Source organism: Dipodomys spectabilis, unplaced genomic scaffold (assembly GCF_019054845.1).
Source record: "Dipodomys spectabilis isolate Male_0828 unplaced genomic scaffold, ASM1905484v1 ptg000825l, whole genome shotgun sequence".
Taxonomy (NCBI): domain Eukaryota; kingdom Metazoa; phylum Chordata; class Mammalia; order Rodentia; family Heteromyidae; genus Dipodomys; species Dipodomys spectabilis.
This window is the reverse complement of record NW_024871502.1, coordinates 140,446-153,163: the sequence shown is the minus strand read 5'-3', so window position 1 is coordinate 153,163 and position 12,718 is coordinate 140,446. Positions and strand designations below refer to the sequence as shown.

Here is a 12,718-nt window from a genome sequence, read left to right as displayed (position 1 = left end):
TAATGTTTGCCTGGCTCCTTTTTGGTGGTTTTTTTTTTTTTTTTGTCGGTCGTGGGGCTTGAACTCTGGGCCTGGGCGCTGTCCCTCAGCTCTTCAGCTCAAGGCGAGCGCTCTACCACTTGAGCTACAGCGCCACTTTGCCTGGCTCCTTTTTGGGTCATTAATCCTTAAGAGAGTCAACCTAAAATGTAGAATATACAATGATATGTTTTATCATTTCCTGCCAAAGGCTTTTACATTCTGGCCTCAATCATCCTTCTCCTTCCCTCTATCTTCCTCTCCCTTCTCCCTCTTTCCCTGTCTCCTTTCCTTCTCTCTTCCTTCTCTCACTTTGTCTGTCTGTCTGTCTGTCTGTCTGTCTGTCTCCCCCTCTCCCTTTCCCTCTCTCCTTCTCTTCCTCTCTGTCTCAGCTTACATCAGCTTACATTGTTATACAGAAGATTTCATTGTTCTATTTCTACACATATTTATGATATATTCCACTCTAACCCCCTTTATCACTCTCCCTCCCCCTTTCCCGCAGCTTTTACTCCTCTATTTTCATAGTTGCAAATGATCTGCTTCAACTACATCCACCTCTTTCATCCTCTTTGCTAGCCTGGCTCCCTTCCTTCATTGCTTACCACAGCAGTCCACTGCTCTGTCTACATCCATATTTCTCTATTGAGCAATAACTTTTTATTGAGGATCTTTGTGCTGTTTTCATGTGTACTTACAGTGTATTTCAAAATTATTCATCCTCTTCCCTTTCCACCTCTCTCTTTCCCTTCTCCTCCTAAGTAGTCCCTTAGACTAAGGTTCTATATTTATCTATAAATATGTAATTATCTATATGAGTATATATGTATATGTCCATGAGTGTGATATCTTTCAGGTCTAGTCCCCCACATAGGAGTGAGTGAAAACATATAGTATTTTGTTCTTTGAACTGGGCCTGTCTCATTCAACATTCGATTATACATACCTCTTTCCCCTCATCCTATTTGAATTCTCCACCCTCTTGCCGCCCACCCTTTTCTCCAGATATGCAAGGCCCTGCTCTGCTCTCCTCAACCCCTGCTTCTACTCTTCCTGTTTGGGTTCTAATTATTCACGTTCCATGGGCCTTACTTCAAGTTCTGAAGGCTTCTCTTTAGATACCTGAAGTGATTTGTGATTTGACATCTGAGTAATGAGTTTCATGCATCTTGAGCAATGAAAGAAAGAGACACAGGCATTTTAAATTTCCCAAAAGCAGAACAAATCAAGTAACAACGTAAGAAGAGTCCACATTTGTTAGGAAATGAATGCACATTTTGGTTTCTTCCCAGTACCAGGCTGGAGTTTAGTTTGCTGGTGTTCAGGAATCAGGGAGTTCATTTGAACTTACTCTTCTCTTGCAAATTACCAAAGAAACACGTCTGTCTGTCTTCGGCCTACCTTTACTTCTTGTTTTCTGCAAATACCCTTAATCCTGGTTCTTAGTAGCTTAGCGACTGGTCAGGTTTTACCCACATTCACAGCCAGCAAGCTTGTTATTTGATTTGATTTGTTTTCTTTGATTTATAGCAGCTCAAACTTGTTTTTCTGCTTCTATAAACATGAGCAAATTGGCATTTTCTGTTAAATTGGGAAGTTAAAACAAATTTTCTTTGTCTTGGTCACAGAACCTAAAAAAAGGATTCCAAAGAGGGTGAGTGTTTGGAAGAGTTAAGGAAACACAGCAGGCTCCTCTCCAGCCTGCTCTCTCTCAAGAGCTGGCTTTCCTCATTGTTCTCTGGGGCTTAATGAGCGGCTGTGGCAATCTAGGCTGCTGGCCAACTACTGCCTTCAGTGTGCTGTCAGCTGCTCTCTGCCCAATCCTGCCCAGCAGCAATTCAAACCCCAGATTAGCTGAGCACAGGAGTCCCCTGGCAGAGTGTATAAGCATTCATTGATGCTGAGATTTATTGGCCCTTCCTACCTACAGGGTGCACAGAGCTCACAAAGCATTCAGCCTTTTAGAAGACAGGGCTCCCTCCCCCTTTTCTCTCCTGATGGCTCTTGCTCTCTCTAGCTCTCTCTCTCTCTCTCTCTCTCTCTCTCTCTCTCTCTCTCTCTCTCCCCTCTCTCCCCCCTCCTTCCCTCTCTCCCTTTCCCTCTCCCTCTCCCCCTCCCTCTCCTCTTCCTCTCTCCTTACCACTTTGTCACACAAGTCACTGGAGGTTTGGCGCTGTTAACCTAGTTCCTTTAGAGGAAATCTGAACTTATCATCATAAAATGTTTGGATGCACGGACAAATTTTTCCTTATCCAAAATTATTTGTGTGATGAGAAGTAGTTTAGATTTTGGAATTTTTAGAATTTGGAACAAAATACCAGATTGAGTATCCCTGTTCTGATAATCAAATTTCTTATAACCCCCTAAACATTTACTGGGGAAAAAAAAGAAAGAAAGAAAGGGAGGGATTAACAATGGCAGTAAACAGCCTGAGCATGGTGGCATACTTCTGGGATCCTAGCACGTGGGAAGATCAGAAGTTTGGGACTAGACAAAGCTATGTAGTGAGATCCCATTCTGAAACAAACAGATCACTTCCCCCCCACCACGCACACACCTCCCAGGGGAGGCTAGGGATGTAGTTCTGTGGTAGAGTGCTTGCCTGGCATGTACAAGGCCTTGGGTTTGATTCCAGGTACCACCACTACCACCACTATGACCAGCACCACAAGAGAAGACAGACTTAACAAAAGTCAATGTTCATCTAGAGGAGTAGGAGTCACTAGCCACATGTGGCTATTGAGCATTTGGTCTGTACCTAGTCAGAACTGGGATGTGATGTAGTAGGCCTAGAACGCTCCAACTTCTAAAGACTTTGTTAGGAGTAAATGAATGTCAAGTACCTCTCAACTATTTTTGACACAGTGAGTTCAATGAGAGATGTATTATTATTAAAATCAACGTCACCTGTTTCTTTTTACCATTCGAAAACATGGCTACTAGAAAAAATTTTAATTACAAATTAAATTAATAAATTACATTCGAATTTAAAATGCAGTAGGAATTACAGTATCTATTTCTAATTGGGTAGCACTAATCTTGATTTGCCAAGGATGCACATTTACGATTCCTAGTCATTTGGGGAAGTTGTTGTTCGACAGATAGGACTGTAAATTCATTCTGCAGTGATCACCAGCCATATGTAACTAGAAGAAGAACTGGTGTTCCCTGTCTCCCTCCCCCCCCATTATGAATTGAGTAGTGACTTCTATTGTTTTGCAATTCTTCCCTCAAATTTAGATATGCTATGTAATTATTGAGGAGTTTTTAGTTTTTATTTGAGACAAGGTCTAGCTATGTATCCTAGGCTGGCCTTGAACTCACCATCATCTAGCCTTAGCATACCAAGTAATTGTGTGTGTGTGTGTGTGTGTGTGTGTGTGTTGTTTTGTTGTTTTGTTTTTAATTTTATTTGTGTCAGTCCTAGGGCCTTGAACTCAGGACCTGGAGGCTGTCCTTTAGCTTTTTTGCTCAAGGCTAGCACTGAACCAGCCTCAGTTCCACTTCCAGCTTTTTTGATGGTTAATTAGAGATAAGAGTATCATGGACTTCCCCTGGCCCTGCTGGCTTCTAACTGTGATTTTTCAAATCTCAGCCTCCTAAGTAGCTAGGAGGCCTGAGCCACTAGCATGGCTTCCCTGAGCTTTGATTCTCAAGGCTAGCCCTCTACCACTTGAGCCATAGTTCCCACTTCCTGCTTTTTGATAGTTAATTGGAGGTAAGAATTTCTTTAACTTTCCTGCTCCACCCTGGCTGGCTTCTAACGGGGTCCTCAGATCTCAGCATCCTAGGAGAGACAGGCTGGAAACCAAGTGGAAAAGAAAAAAGGTAAGGAAGATGGGTAAGTGGCTGTGAATGGAGGTTGCTTAATTTTTTCCCCTCTTCCAGCAACTTAGAGAAAAAGGGCCAAGTGATTATTATAATGTCTCCCACAGCCCTTGTTGGGGTTTGTTGTTCCTTAGTTCTGGAATGGATTGTATTGGGGTTTCTGTGAGGCCGGGCTGCGTAGAAATAAGCGGGCAGCAGGGTCAGAACTAATCTCTGCTCCTGATGTTTCCTCTTTTCAAGTAAAGAACCCAAAGACCCTGACCAGCTTTACAGCACGCTCAAGGGCATCCTCCAGCAGGTGAAGGTAGGTGTTGCTTTCATTTTTTTCATGCCGGTGTTTTGAAATGACTTCCCACCCGGAACAGTCATATTAGATACCTTCCTTTTCTTTCCTTTACTCAAGAGCCATCAAAGCGCTTGGCCCTTCATGGAACCTGTGAAGAGAACAGAAGCTCCGGGATATTATGAAGTTATACGGTTTCCCATGGGTAATGCCATTAATATTTTCTAATTGTAGATGTGAAACTCTGGATGGTGGTGTGGGGGGACAATTGGGTGCTGATGCTGATTTGGTCTCCTCTGTGGTGGAGTGGGGAGTGGGCTTCCTGTATCTGGAGGGGAGGGGCAGTTATGTTGGAATACAATGATTAAGGGGAAGGGGCAGGCCCTGTTCCTTAGAGACAACCCACAGCTGTCTTTTAGAGCCCATGACTTGGAATCCAAGTTGGATTGACCTGCAGACAGTTCCTGGATATGGACACTTGCTATTTGGACATAACCTTGCTTGTAGTCTACCTGCTTGTTGCAGATGTAAAGATACCAGGTTTTTTTTTTTTATATGTTTCGAGTCCATCATAAACAGCTATTCCTTTTAAGAGTTGTTCAAGGTAATATGAAAGAAGGTAGATTAAGTTGTACTTTCAGAGGGAGAAATGATAGTAATGTCTTGCTTTTTTTCCCTGTTCTTCATGATACTGTTCATTGCCACATATGCTGTTATTTTAACCTTAATTCTTATCTGAAGATAAAAGATGCCTTCAAACATTCAGAATTGCAGAAACTGCTACTTGTGCTTATACTATACTAAAATGCATAATTAGTTGAATCAATTTAGAATTCCCAAATTCAATCAACTTGGTACTGTGCAGATGAGAACTAGCTGAAATGAGAGCAGATTCTTCTGTTCCTCTTTTACTTGTAATCCTTTTTTTTTTTTTTTGTCAGTCATGGGGCTTGAACACAGGGCCTGGGCCCTATCCCTGAGCTCTTTCACTCAAGGCTAGCGCTCTACCACTTTGAGCCACAGCTCTATTTCTCCTTTCCTGGTGGTTAATTGGAGATAAGAGTCTCACGGGGACTTTTCTGCCTGGGCTGGCTTCATACCCATGATGCTCAGATCTCAGCTTCAGCCTCCTGAGTAGCTAGATGTGAGCCACTGGCTCTCCACTTATGTTTATTTATTGCTTTCTTAGAAGATTTTTTTCTAAAGAGGTTTCTTCTCTTTTTCCCATGTTCTACGACCTCTTTTCTCTCATCTTTATAAATGGGTTTTACCTAGGGAGTGGCAAACTGCAAATTGCCTGAGTAGTCTGAGCCAAGCATGACATCTTCCTACCTGTGATTGCTAGACAGGGTCTTCCTGCTCACCTTCGAAAATGCAGTTCATTTCATTCTACCTCCATATTTGGTACTATCCTTCCTTCCTACATTCCTTCTTTTCTTTCTCTCTTGATGCCAATTCTGGACCTTGAACTCAGAGCCTGGCACTGTCCCTGAGCTTTTTTTTTTTTTTAACTCCAGGCTAGTGCTCCAGCACTTAAGTCACAGCTTCACTTCTGGCTTTTTAGATGCTTAATTGGAGACAACAATCTCAGGGACTTCCTACTGAGCCACTGGTGCCTGGTGATGCCAGTGTTTTTTGTTTTGTTTTTTTTTCCTGCCAGTCCTGGGGCTTGAACTGAGGGCCTGGGCACTGTCCCTGAGCTGCTTTTGCTCAAGGCTAGCACTCAACCACTTGAGCCACAGTACTACTTCCAGTTTTTTGTATATGTGGTACTGAGGAATTGAACCCAGGGCTTCATGCATACTAGGCAAGCACTCTACCACTAAGCCACATTCCCAGCCCAGCAGTGTTTTTCTAACCCATGGTGTTTAGTCAATCAAAATAATGTGAGTGGATCAAAGAAAGAAAAATGCTATCTGTAGCATTAGAATAGAAAAATGAATTGTAATTCAGAATGGATTCTAATTCTTTTGGAGGGTCAAACTACCACTATAATTCTGGCTTTGTTTCTGCTACTAGTCTCTTCTTACTTTCCACTCACCCCTACCCCACCTAAATGTTTGAAAGGGCTTTGGACCCTCTTTGTACTTTCCCTCCCTCTTTCCCTCATCCACTTCCTCCCTCCCTCTCTTTTTAAAAAAAAAAATGATGTGTGTGTGTGTGTGTGTGTATGTATGTGTATGTGTATGTACGTATGTGTGTGGTTTGTAGGTTTTGATGCCTGAACTCAGGGCCTCACATTCTTATTTAGCTTTTTGAGTCTGGGCTAGTGCTCTACCACTTGACCACATCTCTAGTTCCATCTTTTTGCTGGTTAATTGGAGATTAGAGTCTCTTGGATTTGTCTGCCCAGGCTAGCTTCAAATTGCCTTTTTAGTTTGTTTTCTTCACAGAACTTAGTTGTTGGTTTATGTTTTTGGTTTTGGCTACATGTTACTTTCTTCTAAAACATTATAAACTTACTGGGCAGCATATCTTAAGAGATAAGAAATTTAGGGAAAAGGAATACAAACACCTGGTTTTACTTAATGAGGAATAATTTTTTATTAAGTTTTTTTTATTGTGAAAATACCATACAGAGGGGTTACAATTACATGAGCATGGTAATGAGTACATTTCTTATCAAGCATTGTTGTCTCCTCCTTTGTTTTTCCCTTACCATCCCTGCTCTCCCATCTCCATGACTATACTCCCCACCTTCCCCCAAAGTTGTAAAGTTCGTTTTTCAACATAGCATTTTGTACATCTCATTGTTGCAATGGGCCCACTTGTATCCCTATTTAAACAATTTTTTTCCTACCCCTCCCCAAATTTTACCAACATCAAATACAGTGAAAACAGGGGTTATACCATGGGGGAGGGACATACAAATCAACAAAACTATAGCCAATATAGTGAACCAACCCAGGTGCCCCTCAGATGAATGGATCAGGAAAATGTGGTATATATACACAATGGAATTCTATGCCTCCATCAGAAAGAATGACATTGCCACATTTGTTAGGAAATGGAAAGACTTGGAAAAAATTATATTAAGTGAAGTAAGCCAGGCCCAAAGAAACATAGGTCCCATGGTTTCCCTTATTTGCAATAACTAGTATATGTCTGAGACAAGCAGAAACGGTCAGATAACTTGATGTTAGGCGAAATGAACCTCAAGATAAGGACACAAGTGGTTTTTTCTTTCTTGCGATTGTTTCTAACATATTTATAAGGTGATTGTTTTGTTGCTTTGTTTGAGGCATAAATTTAGTCTTTCTTCCTTAAATGAGAGAACATCTTGATGCTTTCAGCCACACTTAGGTGAGATGTTTAGTAGAGGATTTGTTGAGTCTTTGTTTGTCTTAACATGTTTAGATTTTTTTTTCTGTCTCCAAACTGCTTGTGTTAGAGAGAAAAGAAAAGTTAAAAGTTGAATTTACAGATGTGATGACATGAACTAACAGGGATAGGTGTTAATTAAAAGAGACAAAGAGAAACATATTTTTCCACATTTTTCCTTTGGTGTTTTGTAGTCGGCTTGAGATTTTTGGTGTAAATGAATTCATTCCCCATTCAGGATGTGATGAGTTGTAGAGAGAGAATGCTAGTGTATCTGGTAGCAGATTTTGTTTCCTCTGGAAAATTTGATAATATAGTGGAAATTTTGGATTTTTACAATGCTGTGAAGTTTTGACTTACTTGTATAGTTAACACAGTTACAGTTTTTGGTGATTGAGCTAGACTTAAAGACACCTGAGGACCCTTAAATAGACAAACCTTAGTATCCGGTTTGCATTGAGTTGCATAAATTTGTCCTCACCATGAAGATTGAGGAAACTCCATGTATTCTAAGGGAGAGAGATCAAGCATTGTCTTCATTTGCTAATAAGTTATACGATTTAAACAAGTAGATATATTGAGAAAATATATTTCACAAGTCTTGCAAAGTTTATTTACTTTAGAAAAATGACTATGAGGGCTGGGAAGTGGCTTAGTGGTAGAGTGCTTGCCTGGCATGCTTGGAATTTGATTTCTCAGCACCACATACACAGAAAAAGCAGGAAGTGGTGCTGTGGCTCAAATGGTAGAGTGCTAGCTGTTAGCAAAGGAAGGTCTGTGACAGTGCCCAGGCCCTGAGTTCAAGCTACAGGACTGGCAAAAAGAAAAAAAGAAAAATGACTATGAAGTTAGTCATTTTTATTTAATTGATGGAACATGAAAATTTCTTTTTTACTGTTTCATGTGCTGGCACTGAAATAATTTTTTTTTGTTTTTGTTTTTGGTTAGTCATGGAGCTTGAACTCTGGGCCTGGGCTCGGTCTCTGAGCTCTTCAGCTCAAGGTGAGCACTCTACCACTTGAGCCACAGTGCCACTTCCGATTTTCTGTTGGTTTATTAGAGATAAGAGTCTCACAGACGTTCCTGGACGTTCCTGCCGGGGCTGGCTTTGAACCGTGATCCTCAGATCTCAGCTTCCTGAGTAGTTAAGATTATAGGCGTGAGCCACCGACACCCGGCTTGAAATATTTGGAGTTATACCTAATGATTAGTTTTTATACTTTAGTAGAGAATTTACTTTGAACTTAGGGAAACTCAGTCCAATTGTTTTAAGTAATTAAATGATTCAATACAAATGTCTATCTGCTCTGTGTGATGAAGATAGAACCCCTGTATAATTCAGAATGAATAGCTAATAGCAGTCTGTTTACCATACTTAGCTCTTGATAATCTACTTAGCTTCCTTGTGTTCAATGGAGGATTGAACCAGATAACTAATAATGGTCCCTTTAATGATAATGTGGATCTGATTTTGTTATAAAATCCTCTCAAAAGAATAAAGTAAGATTTAAAAACTGTTTTTTCAACCACATATATTCTTTCCCACAGTTAGTCTTATTTGCTTATATTAGTGCTTAATAAGAGTCAAATATTGTTAATATTTTTTTTTCCCTGTGCAGATCTGAAAACTATGAGTGAACGCCTCAAGAATCGGTACTACGTGTCTAAGAAATTATTCATGGCAGACTTACAGAGAGTTTTTACCAATTGCAAAGAGTACAGCCCCCCTGAGAGTGAATACTACAAATGTGCCAATATCCTGGAGAAATTCTTCTTCAGTAAAATTAAGGAGGCTGGATTAATTGACAAGTGATTTCCTTTCCCTCTGCTTCTTAGAAACTCATCAGCAGTGTGCCTAAAGCAAGATGGTTTCATTTTATTGTTTTCTTTTGTTGTTGTTGTTGTTTTATTTTAAAGAACTGAATTGGAGATGTCTTTGAAGAGACTTGTAAATGTAATAATTAGCACTTTTGAGAAAACAAGACAACCTCCTGTTAGCTTTTCAGATAGGTATTTAAGTTGAAGTCATAGAACATTTTTATTTGATGGAATAGATTTGAATCTATTTACTGCTAGGATGTACATTTTCTATGACAAGTCCATTAGCCCACTATTCCATGATAGAAGATCAGGGGTTTTCAGACCGTGAATGTGTCCATTTTTTTTTTTCCTAATGGAATGTGAGAGTGTAGTTTTATTTTATTCTGAAGGACTTGAAGGAGGAAATAATGATAAAAAGCCCATAAAAGGTGAAATATGTGATGTTTGAAGTCTCACAATAGACTCTACATGGATATTTTTTAAAACACTCATCTAGATGAGGTGCTCTGAGCAGTTCTGAAAAAAATTGCAGGTCCTCAACTGCAGCTGCTTTGATTCCTAAGGAAGAGATTCTAAATAATGCAAACTTTCTTTCTTTTTTTTTTTTTTTTGTAAGCATCTGGGGTTTTGATAATTCTGTCTACATACAACAAACTTGTGAGTACTTAACCACTATTTTACTAATTCTTTACACAAATGTGAGATATCATATTTGACTTTGCTTATGCAGGACATAAGTTCAAAAAAAAAAAAAAAAGGTAATTTCCCAAGCCACAAAGGCATAAAGTTGAAAACACTTGAAATCGAGACAACATGCCTTTATAGGAAAAAGACATGTATTCTATATGTGTATCAAGCAATCTGGTGGATCCTTGTTCTAATAAGTGAGGATTTTTACTTTTCTATGACATGTGTAACTCCATTAAAAATGTGTATGTGAACATTTTTTTTTCTTCATCTCCAGATTATGTTTATTGTCTGAGATGAATTAAATTCCCACCGAGGGTGGTGTCAGCATTTTAACACCTAATTGCTATTCTGGGTTCAGGGTTATATCCCACTACCATCCATCATACAGTCTATTCCCTAACCTGTCTTGGGATTCCAGCTTAGTGCTTACATTTTAATCCTGATTACACTACAGAGAAAGTGCGACACCTACCATACCCCAACTCTGGGAAAACCAACTAATATACAACCATACAAATGAAGCCATCTCCACAGTGTTGACACTAATTTTTATGATGCAAATTTGTAAACTGATTTTTGTAAAGGATGAGGTTTTAAAAATGTATTTGTTTTCTATCAGCATAAATTAAAATGGGTCACGAATGTTTTTAATGAAAACAGTCAACAGAGATAGCAAGCATGAAGGAAATACCCGTAAAATGGCTATGAAGTTGGAAGTGTTGTTTTTGAGATGTAGGAGATTTTTCAGAATGCTCACAGTGAAACATGCCTCAACTTTTCCAAGTATAAGAAACTACCTTGAGTGGTGTCTTAGATTTCTAATGAAGAGGGATGCTACTAGAAATACAGGTTTTTAGACATCTCCCATATGATCTTGTAATGTTACCTAAAATCCTATCTTATGAAATAAATATTCTGTTCCCCTGGTTTGTGAGGACCCAACACTCAAGACCCCCCTCCCCCCCTCCAGTGCAAATCTGAATGCAGCAGCAATGAAATGAATGAAACTGGGCAGTGGAGAATGTTACTTTCTTTTCTCTGTGGAGAGTAAACTTTTCAACACTGAACCCCAGAATGCTCTGTTGACAGCAGCTCTGCACCACTGCCATCTACCCCAACAAAGGGCAGGGTCTGTATTTAAGCTTAGCTCAAGTCCAGGAAAGTCAGGCACAGGGGGTAGAAGCATGTGTTAGGCGTCCCCAGCACTGGAGGAAGGGATGGGGAGTAGGAAGCAGGGGCTATTAACCCAAAGCCACTTGATAGGTTTGTTTCTATTTAATTCATAATTAAGCAAATGTCTCCCAGGCAGGACTGAATGAGGGGGCAGTGGGAAGCTAGATGATGGATACAAGGAAACTTCTGGAAGTTACTTTACATCCCTACTCCATATATCTATTAAGCATTTACACATTTTCCTCGTTCATTACTCAGCCAATAAAACCTTTTAAATGGCCACTTAGTAAAACAAAATGGTGAAAAGATTTTCAGGTTTCATTTTGCTTGGCAGTAACGTTTGCAATTTTAGACACTCAGAAGTAGAAACAAGATTGGACTGTGGATAAACATACGATTTATTACCCTTCAAGCTGGTATTCTTTTTTTAGGAAGCTGATTGGCAGTAGTCTGTGATTGGAATGTAAAGACTTGTCTACCATAGTGGACATTTGGGTAGCTCCCAGTTTACAGTAAGGATGCTATTGTCACTCGTGTAAGTCTTTTGACTAACAAATACTTTTATGTAAATACCTAGTAGAATTCAAGTCACAAAGTTGATATGGACTAATTTTATAGGGAAACATGTAGTTATTGGCATTAACATCTGAAGGTTTGTCTTTGGTGAATATGTGTATTTGAGACAGGGTCTGGTTAGGTGTATCCTGGGCTGGCCTCACACTTGCAATCCTCCTGAGTAATGGGATTATAGTCATGCATCACACCCAACTTCTTAAAGCTTCTTCCCCACCCTTGTAGTTGTAGCATTCACTGCTGACCATTCCTTCTACGTTTTACATAGACAAGTTTGTCTTTAAGTTACATAAATGTCTTCTCATACCCGTGTTATTTACTTTTTTTGTGGTGATGGGGCTGGAATCAGATCTTGCATGCATGCTTGCATGTTTTACCACTATATACCCCTGGCCGATAATCTTATTACTAATAAAAATTACTGAACAGGATGAAGGAAAGGCTGTAACATCCATTTTGATGCTAGATACCAATTCCCAAGATGCCAAGATCAACATTTCTTAAGTGTAGCTGTATGTGAATTCACCTTAGAGTTCCCCATTGAAGCCACATTTTTCTGTTTTTCCTACAAAAAACAATGCTGGAGATTTAGGTACCTCTAGTTTTTTATACTCCATTATAAGAAGGCATTTCTTCCACATTCTTGATAACCATAGTGCTACTATAAATTAGAAATGCCAGCTTTTAGGGTTAAAGTCTATGAAGAGAAGAAATGTAAGTGGAAGAAAGGCAGCAGGAAGGAAATCAGAGGTAATCAGTGTGAGGTGAGAGCTGGTGTGCTGTGGGGATTAGGAGATGAGGTCACGAAACATAGGTTAGGAACCTGCATCTTAGTACTGAGGTCCAAAAGAGCTATAGATTATTCACTGTGGCACTAATTTGTAAACAATGAAAAAGTGGCAACAAACTGTCAGACAATGCATCAGTTAAGTGTGCTTTATTTACATAATAGTATACAAATATGAAAATACATCTACCAGCATGGACAACCCTCAAAAACAGATTAAGGCC

The 12,718-nt window shown here is 39.7% G+C and overlaps 1 long non-coding RNA gene across 1 annotated transcript; it reads left to right on the top strand.

The window, feature by feature from the left end:
• The first annotated feature begins 3,800 nt into the window (after nucleotides 1–3,800).
• LOC122102665 lies at nucleotides 3,801–4,334 on the top strand. Its single transcript, XR_006146543.1, has 3 exons — nucleotides 3,801–3,846; nucleotides 4,087–4,150; nucleotides 4,250–4,334. It is a non-coding gene; the product is annotated as an uncharacterized LOC122102665 (long non-coding RNA).
• Nucleotides 4,335–12,718: the final 8,384 nt, after the last annotated feature.